The sequence below is a fragment of the Chiloscyllium punctatum genome, chromosome 3 (assembly GCF_047496795.1).
Source record: "Chiloscyllium punctatum isolate Juve2018m chromosome 3, sChiPun1.3, whole genome shotgun sequence".
Classification (NCBI taxonomy): Eukaryota; Metazoa; Chordata; class Chondrichthyes; order Orectolobiformes; family Hemiscylliidae; genus Chiloscyllium; species Chiloscyllium punctatum.
The window spans coordinates 25,937,393-25,949,847 of NC_092741.1; the positions used below are offsets into that span (position 1 = coordinate 25,937,393).

The window sequence follows — 12,455 nt, forward strand, 5'->3', positions numbered from 1 at the left end:
GAGACCACACCTGGAGTACTGTGTGCAGTTCTGGTCTCCAAATTTGAGGAGAGACATTCCGGCTATTGAGGGAGTGCAGCGTAGGTTGACGAGGTCAATTCCTGGAATGGCGGGATTACCTTACACTGAAAGATTGGAGCGACTGGGCTCGTGTACCCTTGAGTTTAGAAGACTGAGAGGGGATCTGGTTGAGACATATAAGATTATCAAAGGATTGGACACTCTGGCGGCAGGAAACGTGAGTGCCGAAACAGAGGACACAGCTTAAAAATACGGGGTAGACCGTTTAGGACAGAGATGAGGAGAAACGTCTTCACCCAGAGAGTGGTGGCTGTGTGGAATGCTCTGCCCCAGAGGGCAGTGGAGGCCCAGTCTCTGGATTCATTGAAAAAAGAGTTGGACAGAGCTCTCAAGGATAGTGGAATCAAGGCTTATGGAGATAAGGCAGGAACAGGATATTGATTAAGGATGATCAGCCATGATCATATTGAATGGTGGTGCAGGCTCCAAGGGCAGAATGGCCAACTCCTGCACCTATTGTCTATTGCCCTCCTTTCCTGACTGCCAGCCGCAGACAGCGTGCAGCCCCAATCCCTTTCTTTCCCTCTTTCTTGCTGATTTTGGCAGCGCTCCGCTCTCCTCCCCTCCCTGTCTCCTGCCTGCAGCGGCAGCAAAAATAACCTGTCGCTGCATTGCGTGCGTGGCCCAACACGAGTGCAGAGGGGTGACTTGAGCAGCCCCTGCTGGCGGAAAAAGCCTACTGCACCTGGTATTCCCAGGCGGTCTCCCAGCCAAGTACCAACCAGGCCTGAGTCTGCTTAGCTTCCGAGATCAGACGAGATCGGGCGTTTTCAGACTAGTATGGCCGCAGGCGCTGGCCCCTGCCTTTTCTCCCCACTTCAAGGCGTGCTGGCCAGCCACATTTTCTTTGCTGCTCTTTCTCTTGATCCCCTTTGTTTTTTTTTTCTCTCTTTTCTCTTTGCTCTTCCTCCTCCGTGCGTGCTTCCCTCCCTCCCTCCCTCCCTCCAGCTAGCCCTTGCCCACCAGGCTCCTGTCGTCTCCCACATCCCCACACAGGCCGACTGCAAGACCTCCCCCTGCTTCATAGGGCTGCAGCCTGCATTCTCTCATCCTTCCACACTCCTCCACGCCTCCATTTCGGAATGGCAGGCAGTGACCAGTGGGGTACCGCAGGGATCAGTACTGGGACCGCAGCTTTTTACAATATATGTTCATGATATAGAAGATGCTATTAGCAATAACATTAGCAAATTTGCTGATGATACTGAGCTGGGTGACAGGGTGAAATGTGATGAGGATGTTAGGAGATTACCGGGTGACCTGGACAAGTTAGGTGAGTGGTCAGATGCATGGCAGATGCACTTTAATGTGGATAAATGGATGCTTATCCACTTTGGTGGCAAGAACACGAAGGCAGATTACTACCTAAATGGAATCAATTTCGGTCAAGGGACAGTACCGAGAGATCTGGGGGTTCTTGTACACCACTCAATGAAGGTAAGCATGCAGGTACAGCAGGTAGTGAAGAAGGCTAATAGCATGCTGGCCTTCATAACAAGAGGGATCGAGTACAGAAGCAAAGAGGTTCTTCTGCAGGTGTACAGGGCCCTGGTGAGACCACACCTGGAGTACTGTGTGCAGTTCTGGTCTCCAAATTTGAGGAGAGACATTCCGGCTATTGAGGGAGTGCAGCGTAGGTTGACGAGGTCAATTCCTGGAATGGCGGGATTACCTTACACTGAAAGACTGGAGCGACTGGGCTCGTGTACCCTTGAGTTTAGAAGACTGAGAGGGGATCTGGTTGAGACATATAAGATTATCAAAGGATTGGACACTCTGGCGGCAGGAAACGTGAGTGCCGAAACAGAGGACACAGCTTAAAAATACGGGGTAGACCGTTTAGGACAGAGATGAGGAGAAACGTCTTCACCCAGAGAGTGGTGGCTGTGTGGAATGCTCTGCCCCAGAGGGCAGTGGAGGCCCAGTCTCTGGATTCATTGAAGAAAGAGTTGGACAGAGCTCTCAAGGATAGTGGAATCAAGGCTTATGGAGATAAGGCAGGAACAGGATACTGATTAAGGATGATCAGCCATGATCATATTGAATGGTGGTGCAGGCTCCAAGGGCAGAATGGCCAACTCCTGCACCTATTGTCTATTGCCCTCCTTTCCTGACTGCCAGCCGCAGACAGCGTGCAGCCCCAATCCCTTTCTTTCCCTCTTTCTTGCTGATTTTGGCAGCGCTCCGCTCTCCTCCCCTCCCTGTCTCCTGCCTGCAGCGGCAGCAAAAATAACCTGTCGCTGCATTGCGTGCGTGGCCCAACACGAGTGCAGAGGGGTGACTTGAGCAGCCCCTGCTGGCGGAAAAAGCCTACTGCACCTGGTATTCCCAGGCGGTCTCCCATCCAAGTACTAACCAGGCCTGAGTCTGCTTAGCTTCCGAGATCAGACGAGATCGGGCGTTTTCAGACTAGTATGGCCGTAAGCGCTGGCCCCTGCCTTTTCTCCCCACTTCAAGGCGTGCTGGCCAGCCACATTTTCTTTGCTGCTCTTTCTCTTGATCCCCTTTGTTTTTTTTTTCTCTCTTTTCTCTTTGCTCTTCCTCCTCCGTGCGTGCTTCCCTCCCTCCCTCCCTCCCTCCAGCTAGCCCTTGCCCACCAGGCTCCTGTCGTCTCCCACATCCCCACACAGGCCAACTGCAAGACCTCCCCCTGCTTCATAGGGCTGCAGCCTGCATTCTCTCATCCTTCCACACTCCTCCACGCCTCCATTTCGGAATGGCAGGCAGTGACCAGTGGGGTACCGCAGGGATCAGTACTGGGACCGCAGCTTTTTACAATATATGTTCATGATATAGAAGATGCTATTAGCAATAACATTAGCAAATTTGCTGATGATACTGAGCTGGGTGGCAGGGTGAAATGTGATGAGGATGTTAGGAGATTACCGGGTGACCTGGACAAGTTAGGTGAGTGGTCAGATGCATGGCAGATGCACTTTAATGTGGATAAATGGATGCTTATCCACTTTGGTGGCAAGAACACGAAGGCAGATTACTACCTAAATGGAATCAATTTCGGTCAAGGGACAGTACCGAGAGATCTGGGGGTTCTTGTACACCACTCAATGAAGGTAAGCATGCAGGTACAGCAGGTAGTGAAGAAGGCTAATAGCATGCTGGCCTTCATAACAAGAGGGATCGAGTACAGAAGCAAAGAGGTTCTTCTGCAGGTGTACAGGGCCCTGGTGAGACCACACCTGGAGTACTGTGTGCAGTTCTGGTCTCCAAATTTGAGGAGAGACATTCCGGCTATTGAGGGAGTGCAGCGTAGGTTGACGAGGTCAATTCCTGGAATGGCGGGATTACCTTACACTGAAAGACTGGAGCGACTGGGCTCGTGTACCCTTGAGTTTAGAAGACTGAGAGGGGATCTGGTTGAGACATATAAGATTATCAAAGGATTGGACACTCTGGCGGCAGGAAACGTGAGTGCCGAAACAGAGGACACAGCTTAAAAATACGGGGTAGACCGTTTAGGACAGAGATGAGGAGAAACGTCTTCACCCAGAGAGTGGTGGCTGTGTGGAATGCTCTGCCCCAGAGGGCAGTGGAGGCCCAGTCTCTGGATTCATTGAAGAAAGAGTTGGACAGAGCTCTCAAGGATAGTGGAATCAAGGCTTATGGAGATAAGGCAGGAACAGGATACTGATTAAGGATGATCAGCCATGATCATATTGAATGGTGGTGCAGGCTCCAAGGGCAGAATGGCCAACTCCTGCACCTATTGTCTATTGCCCTCCTTTCCTGACTGCCAGCCGCAGACAGCGTGCAGCCCCAATCCCTTTCTTTCCCTCTTTCTTGCTGATTTTGGCAGCGCTCCGCTCTCCTCCCCTCCCTGTCTCCTGCCTGCAGCGGCGGCAAAAATAACCTGTCGCTGCATTGCGTGCGTGGCCCAACACGAGTGCAGAGGGGTGACTTGAGCAGCCCCTGCTGGCGGAAAAAGCCTACTGCACCTGGTATTCCCAGGCGGTCTCCCATCCAAGTACTAACCAGGCCTGAGTCTGCTTAGCTTCCGAGATCAGACGTTTTCAGACTAGTATGGCCGTAGGCGCTGGCCTCTGCCCTTTCTCCCCACTTCAAGGCGTGCTGGCCAGCCACATTTTCTTTGCTGCTCTTTCTCTTGATCCCCTTTGTTTTTTTTTTCTCTCTTTTCTCTTTGCTCTTCCTCCTCCGTGCGTGCTTCCCTCCCTCCCTCCCTCCCTCCAGCTAGCCCTTGCCCACCAGGCTCCTGTCGTCTCCCACATCCCCACACAGGCCAACTGCAAGACCTCCCCCTGCTTCATAGGGCTGCAGCCTGCATTCTCTCATCCTTCCACACTCCTCCACGCCTCCATTTCGGAATGGCAGGCAGTGACCAGTGGGGTACCGCAGGGATCAGTACTGGGACCGCAGCTTTTTACAATATATGTTCATGATATAGAAGATGCTATTAGCAATAACATTAGCAAATTTGCTGATGATACTGAGCTGGGTGGCAGGGTGAAATGTGATGAGGATGTTAGGAGATTACCGGGTGACCTGGACAAGTTAGGTGAGTGGTCAGATGCATGGCAGATGCACTTTAATGTGGATAAATGGATGCTTATCCACTTTGGTGGCAAGAACACGAAGGCAGATTACTACCTAAATGGAATCAATTTCGGTCAAGGGACAGTACCGAGAGATCTGGGGGTTCTTGTACACCACTCAATGAAGGTAAGCATGCAGGTACAGCAGGTAGTGAAGAAGGCTAATAGCATGCTGGCCTTCATAACAAGAGGGATCGAGTACAGAAGCAAAGAGGTTCTTCTGCAGGTGTACAGGGCCCTGGTGAGACCACACCTGGAGTACTGTGTGCAGTTCTGGTCTCCAAATTTGAGGAGAGACATTCCGGCTATTGAGGGAGTGCAGCGTAGGTTGACGAGGTCAATTCCTGGAATGGCGGGATTACCTTACACTGAAAGACTGGAGCGACTGGGCTCGTGTACCCTTGAGTTTAGAAGACTGAGAGGGGATCTGGTTGAGACATATAAGATTATCAAAGGATTGGACACTCTGGCGGCAGGAAACGTGAGTGCCGAAACAGAGGACACAGCTTAAAAATACGGGGTAGACCGTTTAGGACAGAGATGAGGAGAAACGTCTTCACCCAGAGAGTGGTGGCTGTGTGGAATGCTCTGCCCCAGAGGGCAGTGGAGGCCCAGTCTCTGGATTCATTGAAGAAAGAGTTGGACAGAGCTCTCAAGGATAGTGGAATCAAGGCTTATGGAGATAAGGCAGGAACAGGATACTGATTAAGGATGATCAGCCATGATCATATTGAATGGTGGTGCAGGCTCCAAGGGCAGAATGGCCAACTCCTGCACCTATTGTCTATTGCCCTCCTTTCCTGACTGCCAGCCGCAGACAGCGTGCAGCCCCAATCCCTTTCTTTCCCTCTTTCTTGCTGATTTTGGCAGCGCTCCGCTCTCCTCCCCTCCCTGTCTCCTGCCTGCAGCGGCAGCAAAAATAACCTGTCGCTGCATTGCGTGCGTGGCCCAACACGAGTGCAGAGGGGTGACTTGAGCAGCCCCTGCTGGCGGAAAAAGCCTACTGCACCTGGTATTCCCAGGCGGTCACCCAACCAAGTACTAACCAGGCCTGAGTCTGCTTAGCTTCCGAGATCAGACGAGATCGGGCGTTTTCAGACTAGTATGGCCGTAGGCGCTGGCCCCTGCCTTTTCTCCCCACTTCAAGGCGTGCTGGCCAGCCACATTTTCTTTGCTGCTCTTTCTCTTGATCCCCTTTGTTTTTTTTTTCTCTCTTTTCTCTTTGCTCTTCCTCCTCCGTGCGTGCTTCCCTCACTCCCTCCCTCCCTCCAGCTAGCCCTTGCCCACCAGGCTCCTGTCGTCTCCCACATCCCCACACAGGCCAACTGCAAGACCTCCCCCTGCTTCATAGGGCTGCAGCCTGCATTCTCTCATCCTTCCACACTCCTCCACGCCTCCATTTCGGAATGGCAGGCAGTGACCTGTGGGGTACCGCAGGGATCAGTACTGGGACCGCAGCTTTTTACAATATATGTTCATGATATAGAAGATGCTATTAGCAATAACATTAGCAAATTTGCTGATGATACTGAGCTGGGTGGCAGGGTGAAATGTGATGAGGATGTTAGGAGATTACCGGGTGACCTGGACAAGTTAGGTGAGTGGTCAGATGCATGGCAGATGCACTTTAATGTGGATAAATGGATGCTTATCCACTTTGGTGGCAAGAACACGAAGGCAGATTACTACCTAAATGGAATCAATTTCGGTCAAGGGACAGTACCGAGAGATCTGGGGGTTCTTGTACACCACTCAATGAAGGTAAGCATGCAGGTACAGCAGGTAGTGAAGAAGGCTAATAGCATGCTGGCCTTCATAACAAGAGGGATCGAGTACAGAAGCAAAGAGGTTCTTCTGCAGGTGTACAGGGCCCTGGTGAGACCACACCTGGAGTACTGTGTGCAGTTCTGGTCTCCAAATTTGAGGAGAGACATTCCGGCTATTGAGGGAGTGCAGCGTAGGTTGACGAGGTCAATTCCTGGAATGGCGGGATTACCTTACACTGAAAGATTGGAGCGACTGGGCTCGTGTACCCTTGAGTTTAGAAGACTGAGAGGGGATCTGGTTGAGACATATAAGATTATCAAAGGATTGGACACTCTGGCGGCAGGAAACGTGAGTGCCGAAACAGAGGACACAGCTTAAAAATACGGGGTAGACCGTTTAGGACAGAGATGAGGAGAAACGTCTTCACCCAGAGAGTGGTGGCTGTGTGGAATGCTCTGCCCCAGAGGGCAGTGGAGGCCCAGTCTCTGGATTCATTGAAAAAAGAGTTGGACAGAGCTCTCAAGGATAGTGGAATCAAGGCTTATGGAGATAAGGCAGGAACAGGATATTGATTAAGGATGATCAGCCATGATCATATTGAATGGTGGTGCAGGCTCCAAGGGCAGAATGGCCAACTCCTGCACCTATTGTCTATTGCCCTCCTTTCCTGACTGCCAGCCGCAGACAGCGTGCAGCCCCAATCCCTTTCTTTCCCTCTTTCTTGCTGATTTTGGCAGCGCTCCGCTCTCCTCCCCTCCCTGTCTCCTGCCTGCAGCGGCAGCAAAAATAACCTGTCGCTGCATTGCGTGCGTGGCCCAACACGAGTGCAGAGGGGTGACTTGAGCAGCCCCTGCTGGCGGAAAAAGCCTACTGCACCTGGTATTCCCAGGCGGTCTCCCAGCCAAGTACCAACCAGGCCTGAGTCTGCTTAGCTTCCGAGATCAGACGAGATCGGGCGTTTTCAGACTAGTATGGCCGCAGGCGCTGGCCCCTGCCTTTTCTCCCCACTTCAAGGCGTGCTGGCCAGCCACATTTTCTTTGCTGCTCTTTCTCTTGATCCCCTTTGTTTTTTTTTTCTCTCTTTTCTCTTTGCTCTTCCTCCTCCGTGCGTGCTTCCCTCCCTCCCTCCCTCCCTCCAGCTAGCCCTTGCCCACCAGGCTCCTGTCGTCTCCCACATCCCCACACAGGCCGACTGCAAGACCTCCCCCTGCTTCATAGGGCTGCAGCCTGCATTCTCTCATCCTTCCACACTCCTCCACGCCTCCATTTCGGAATGGCAGGCAGTGACCAGTGGGGTACCGCAGGGATCAGTACTGGGACCGCAGCTTTTTACAATATATGTTCATGATATAGAAGATGCTATTAGCAATAACATTAGCAAATTTGCTGATGATACTGAGCTGGGTGGCAGGGTGAAATGTGATGAGGATGTTAGGAGATTACCGGGTGACCTGGACAAGTTAGGTGAGTGGTCAGATGCATGGCAGATGCACTTTAATGTGGATAAATGGATGCTTATCCACTTTGGTGGCAAGAACACGAAGGCAGATTACTACCTAAATGGAATCAATTTCGGTCAAGGGACAGTACCGAGAGATCTGGGGGTTCTTGTACACCACTCAATGAAGGTAAGCATGCAGGTACAGCAGGTAGTGAAGAAGGCTAATAGCATGCTGGCCTTCATAACAAGAGGGATCGAGTACAGAAGCAAAGAGGTTCTTCTGCAGGTGTACAGGGCCCTGGTGAGACCACACCTGGAGTACTGTGTGCAGTTCTGGTCTCCAAATTTGAGGAGAGACATTCCGGCTATTGAGGGAGTGCAGCGTAGGTTGACGAGGTCAATTCCTGGAATGGCGGGATTACCTTACACTGAAAGACTGGAGCGACTGGGCTCGTGTACCCTTGAGTTTAGAAGACTGAGAGGGGATCTGGTTGAGACATATAAGATTATCAAAGGATTGGACACTCTGGCGGCAGGAAACGTGAGTGCCGAAACAGAGGACACAGCTTAAAAATACGGGGTAGACCGTTTAGGACAGAGATGAGGAGAAACGTCTTCACCCAGAGAGTGGTGGCTGTGTGGAATGCTCTGCCCCAGAGGGCAGTGGAGGCCCAGTCTCTGGATTCATTGAAGAAAGAGTTGGACAGAGCTCTCAAGGATAGTGGAATCAAGGCTTATGGAGATAAGGCAGGAACAGGATACTGATTAAGGATGATCAGCCATGATCATATTGAATGGTGGTGCAGGCTCCAAGGGCAGAATGGCCAACTCCTGCACCTATTGTCTATTGCCCTCCTTTCCTGACTGCCAGCCGCAGACAGCGTGCAGCCCCAATCCCTTTCTTTCCCTCTTTCTTGCTGATTTTGGCAGCGCTCCGCTCTCCTCCCCTCCCTGTCTCCTGCCTGCAGCGGCAGCAAAAATAACCTGTCGCTGCATTGCGTGCGTGGCCCAACACGAGTGCAGAGGGGTGACTTGAGCAGCCCCTGCTGGCGGAAAAAGCCTACTGCACCTGGTATTCCCAGGCGGTCTCCCATCCAAGTACTAACCAGGCCTGAGTCTGCTTAGCTTCCGAGATCAGACGAGATCGGGCGTTTTCAGACTAGTATGGCCGTAAGCGCTGGCCCCTGCCTTTTCTCCCCACTTCAAGGCGTGCTGGCCAGCCACATTTTCTTTGCTGCTCTTTCTCTTGATCCCCTTTGTTTTTTTTTTCTCTCTTTTCTCTTTGCTCTTCCTCCTCCGTGCGTGCTTCCCTCCCTCCCTCCCTCCCTCCAGCTAGCCCTTGCCCACCAGGCTCCTGTCGTCTCCCACATCCCCACACAGGCCAACTGCAAGACCTCCCCCTGCTTCATAGGGCTGCAGCCTGCATTCTCTCATCCTTCCACACTCCTCCACGCCTCCATTTCGGAATGGCAGGCAGTGACCAGTGGGGTACCGCAGGGATCAGTACTGGGACCGCAGCTTTTTACAATATATGTTCATGATATAGAAGATGCTATTAGCAATAACATTAGCAAATTTGCTGATGATACTGAGCTGGGTGGCAGGGTGAAATGTGATGAGGATGTTAGGAGATTACCGGGTGACCTGGACAAGTTAGGTGAGTGGTCAGATGCATGGCAGATGCACTTTAATGTGGATAAATGGATGCTTATCCACTTTGGTGGCAAGAACACGAAGGCAGATTACTACCTAAATGGAATCAATTTCGGTCAAGGGACAGTACCGAGAGATCTGGGGGTTCTTGTACACCACTCAATGAAGGTAAGCATGCAGGTACAGCAGGTAGTGAAGAAGGCTAATAGCATGCTGGCCTTCATAACAAGAGGGATCGAGTACAGAAGCAAAGAGGTTCTTCTGCAGGTGTACAGGGCCCTGGTGAGACCACACCTGGAGTACTGTGTGCAGTTCTGGTCTCCAAATTTGAGGAGAGACATTCCGGCTATTGAGGGAGTGCAGCGTAGGTTGACGAGGTCAATTCCTGGAATGGCGGGATTACCTTACACTGAAAGACTGGAGCGACTGGGCTCGTGTACCCTTGAGTTTAGAAGACTGAGAGGGGATCTGGTTGAGACATATAAGATTATCAAAGGATTGGACACTCTGGCGGCAGGAAACGTGAGTGCCGAAACAGAGGACACAGCTTAAAAATACGGGGTAGACCGTTTAGGACAGAGATGAGGAGAAACGTCTTCACCCAGAGAGTGGTGGCTGTGTGGAATGCTCTGCCCCAGAGGGCAGTGGAGGCCCAGTCTCTGGATTCATTGAAGAAAGAGTTGGACAGAGCTCTCAAGGATAGTGGAATCAAGGCTTATGGAGATAAGGCAGGAACAGGATACTGATTAAGGATGATCAGCCATGATCATATTGAATGGTGGTGCAGGCTCCAAGGGCAGAATGGCCAACTCCTGCACCTATTGTCTATTGCCCTCCTTTCCTGACTGCCAGCCGCAGACAGCGTGCAGCCCCAATCCCTTTCTTTCCCTCTTTCTTGCTGATTTTGGCAGCGCTCCGCTCTCCTCCCCTCCCTGTCTCCTGCCTGCAGCGGCGGCAAAAATAACCTGTCGCTGCATTGCGTGCGTGGCCCAACACGAGTGCAGAGGGGTGACTTGAGCAGCCCCTGCTGGCGGAAAAAGCCTACTGCACCTGGTATTCCCAGGCGGTCTCCCATCCAAGTACTAACCAGGCCTGAGTCTGCTTAGCTTCCGAGATCAGACGTTTTCAGACTAGTATGGCCGTAGGTGCTGGCCTCTGCCCTTTCTCCCCACTTCAAGGCGTGCTGGCCAGCCACATTTTCTTTGCTGCTCTTTCTCTTGATCCCCTTTGTTTTTTTTTTCTCTCTTTTCTCTTTGCTCTTTCTCCTCCGTGCGTGCTTCCCTCCCTCCCTCCCTCCCTCCAGCTAGCCCTTGCCCACCAGGCTCCTGTCGTCTCCCACATCCCCACACAGGCCAACTGCAAGACCTCCCCCTGCTTCATAGGGCTGCAGCCTGCATTCTCTCATCCTTCCACACTCCTCCACGCCTCCATTTCGGAATGGCAGGCAGTGAGCAGTGGGGTACCGCAGGGATCAGTACTGGGACCGCAGCTTTTTACAATATATGTTCATGATATAGAAGATGCTATTAGCAATAACATTAGCAAATTTGCTGATGATACTGAGCTGGGTGGCAGGGTGAAATGTGATGAGGATGTTAGGAGATTACCGGGTGACCTGGACAAGTTAGGTGAGTGGTCAGATGCATGGCAGATGCACTTTAATGTGGATAAATGGATGCTTATCCACTTTGGTGGCAAGAACAGGAAGGCAGATTACTACCTAAATGGAATCAATTTCGGTCAAGGGACAGTACCGAGAGATCTGGGGGTTCTTGTACACCACTCAATGAAGGTAAGCATGCAGGTACAGCAGGTAGTGAAGAAGGCTAATAGCATGCTGGCCTTCATAACAAGAGGGATCGAGTACAGAAGCAAAGAGGTTCTTCTGCAGGTGTACAGGGCCCTGGTGAGACCACACCTGGAGTACTGTGTGCAGTTCTGGTCTCCAAATTTGAGGAGAGACATTCCGGCTATTGAGGGAGTGCAGCGTAGGTTGACGAGGTCAATTCCTGGAATGGCGGGATTACCTTACACTGAAAGACTGGAGCGACTGGGCTCGTGTACCCTTGAGTTTAGAAGACTGAGAGGGGATCTGGTTGAGACATATAAGATTATCAAAGGATTGGACACTCTGGCGGCAGGAAACGTGAGTGCCGAAACAGAGGACACAGCTTAAAAATACGGGGTAGACCGTTTAGGACAGAGATGAGGAGAAACGTCTTCACCCAGAGAGTGGTGGCTGTGTGGAATGCTCTGCCCCAGAGGGCAGTGGAGGCCCAGTCTCTGGATTCATTGAAGAAAGAGTTGGACAGAGCTCTCAAGGATAGTGGAATCAAGGCTTATGGAGATAAGGCAGGAACAGGATACTGATTAAGGATGATCAGCCATGATCATATTGAATGGTGGTGCAGGCTCCAAGGGCAGAATGGCCAACTCCTGCACCTATTGTCTATTGCCCTCCTTTCCTGACTGCCAGCCGCAGACAGCGTGCAGCCCCAATCCCTTTCTTTCCCTCTTTCTTGCTGATTTTGGCAGCGCTCCGCTCTCCTCCCCTCCCTGTCTCCTGCCTGCAGCGGCAGCAAAAATAACCTGTCGCTGCATTGCGTGCGTGGCCCAACACGAGTGCAGAGGGGTGACTTGAGCAGCCCCTGCTGGCGGAAAAAGCCTACTGCACCTGGTATTCCCAGGCGGTCTCCCATCCAAGTACTAACCAGGCCTGAGTCTGCTTAGCTTCCGAGATCAGACGAGATCGGGCGTTTTCAGACTAGTATGGCCGTAGGCGCTGGCCCCTGCCTTTTCTCCCCACTTCAAGGCGTGCTGGCCAGCCACATTTTCTTTGCTGCTCTTTCTCTTGATCCCCTTTGTTTTTTTTTTCTCTCTTTTCTCTTTGCTCTTCCTCCTCCGTGCGTGCTTCCCTCACTCCCTCCCTCCCTCCCTCCAGCTAG

At 51.9% G+C, this 12,455-nt stretch overlaps 6 non-coding genes and 2 pseudogenes across 6 annotated transcripts; all 8 read right to left on the reverse strand.

The window, feature by feature from the left end:
- Positions 1-754: 754 nt before the first annotated feature.
- On the reverse strand, positions 755-873 carry LOC140469578 (5S ribosomal RNA). Its single transcript, XR_011956165.1, has one exon. It is a non-coding gene; the product is annotated as a 5S ribosomal RNA (ribosomal RNA).
- A 1,515-nt stretch (positions 874-2,388) lies between these two features.
- Positions 2,389-2,507, reverse strand: LOC140475785 (5S ribosomal RNA). The gene has a single exon (XR_011960273.1). It is a non-coding gene; the product is annotated as a 5S ribosomal RNA (ribosomal RNA).
- A 1,515-nt stretch (positions 2,508-4,022) lies between these two features.
- On the reverse strand, positions 4,023-4,131 carry LOC140472103 (5S ribosomal RNA; annotated as a pseudogene).
- Positions 4,132-5,646: 1,515 nt separating this feature from the next.
- Positions 5,647-5,765, reverse strand: LOC140475728 (5S ribosomal RNA). The gene has a single exon (XR_011960220.1). It is a non-coding gene; the product is annotated as a 5S ribosomal RNA (ribosomal RNA).
- Positions 5,766-7,280: 1,515 nt separating this feature from the next.
- Positions 7,281-7,399, reverse strand: LOC140469583 (5S ribosomal RNA). The gene has a single exon (XR_011956166.1). It is a non-coding gene; the product is annotated as a 5S ribosomal RNA (ribosomal RNA).
- Positions 7,400-8,914: 1,515 nt separating this feature from the next.
- Positions 8,915-9,033, reverse strand: LOC140475786 (5S ribosomal RNA). The gene has a single exon (XR_011960274.1). It is a non-coding gene; the product is annotated as a 5S ribosomal RNA (ribosomal RNA).
- Positions 9,034-10,548: 1,515 nt separating this feature from the next.
- Positions 10,549-10,657, reverse strand: LOC140472557 (5S ribosomal RNA; annotated as a pseudogene).
- Positions 10,658-12,172: 1,515 nt separating this feature from the next.
- LOC140473167 (5S ribosomal RNA) lies at positions 12,173-12,291 on the reverse strand. Its single transcript, XR_011958141.1, has one exon. It is a non-coding gene; the product is annotated as a 5S ribosomal RNA (ribosomal RNA).
- Between the last annotated feature and the right edge of the window lie 164 nt (positions 12,292-12,455).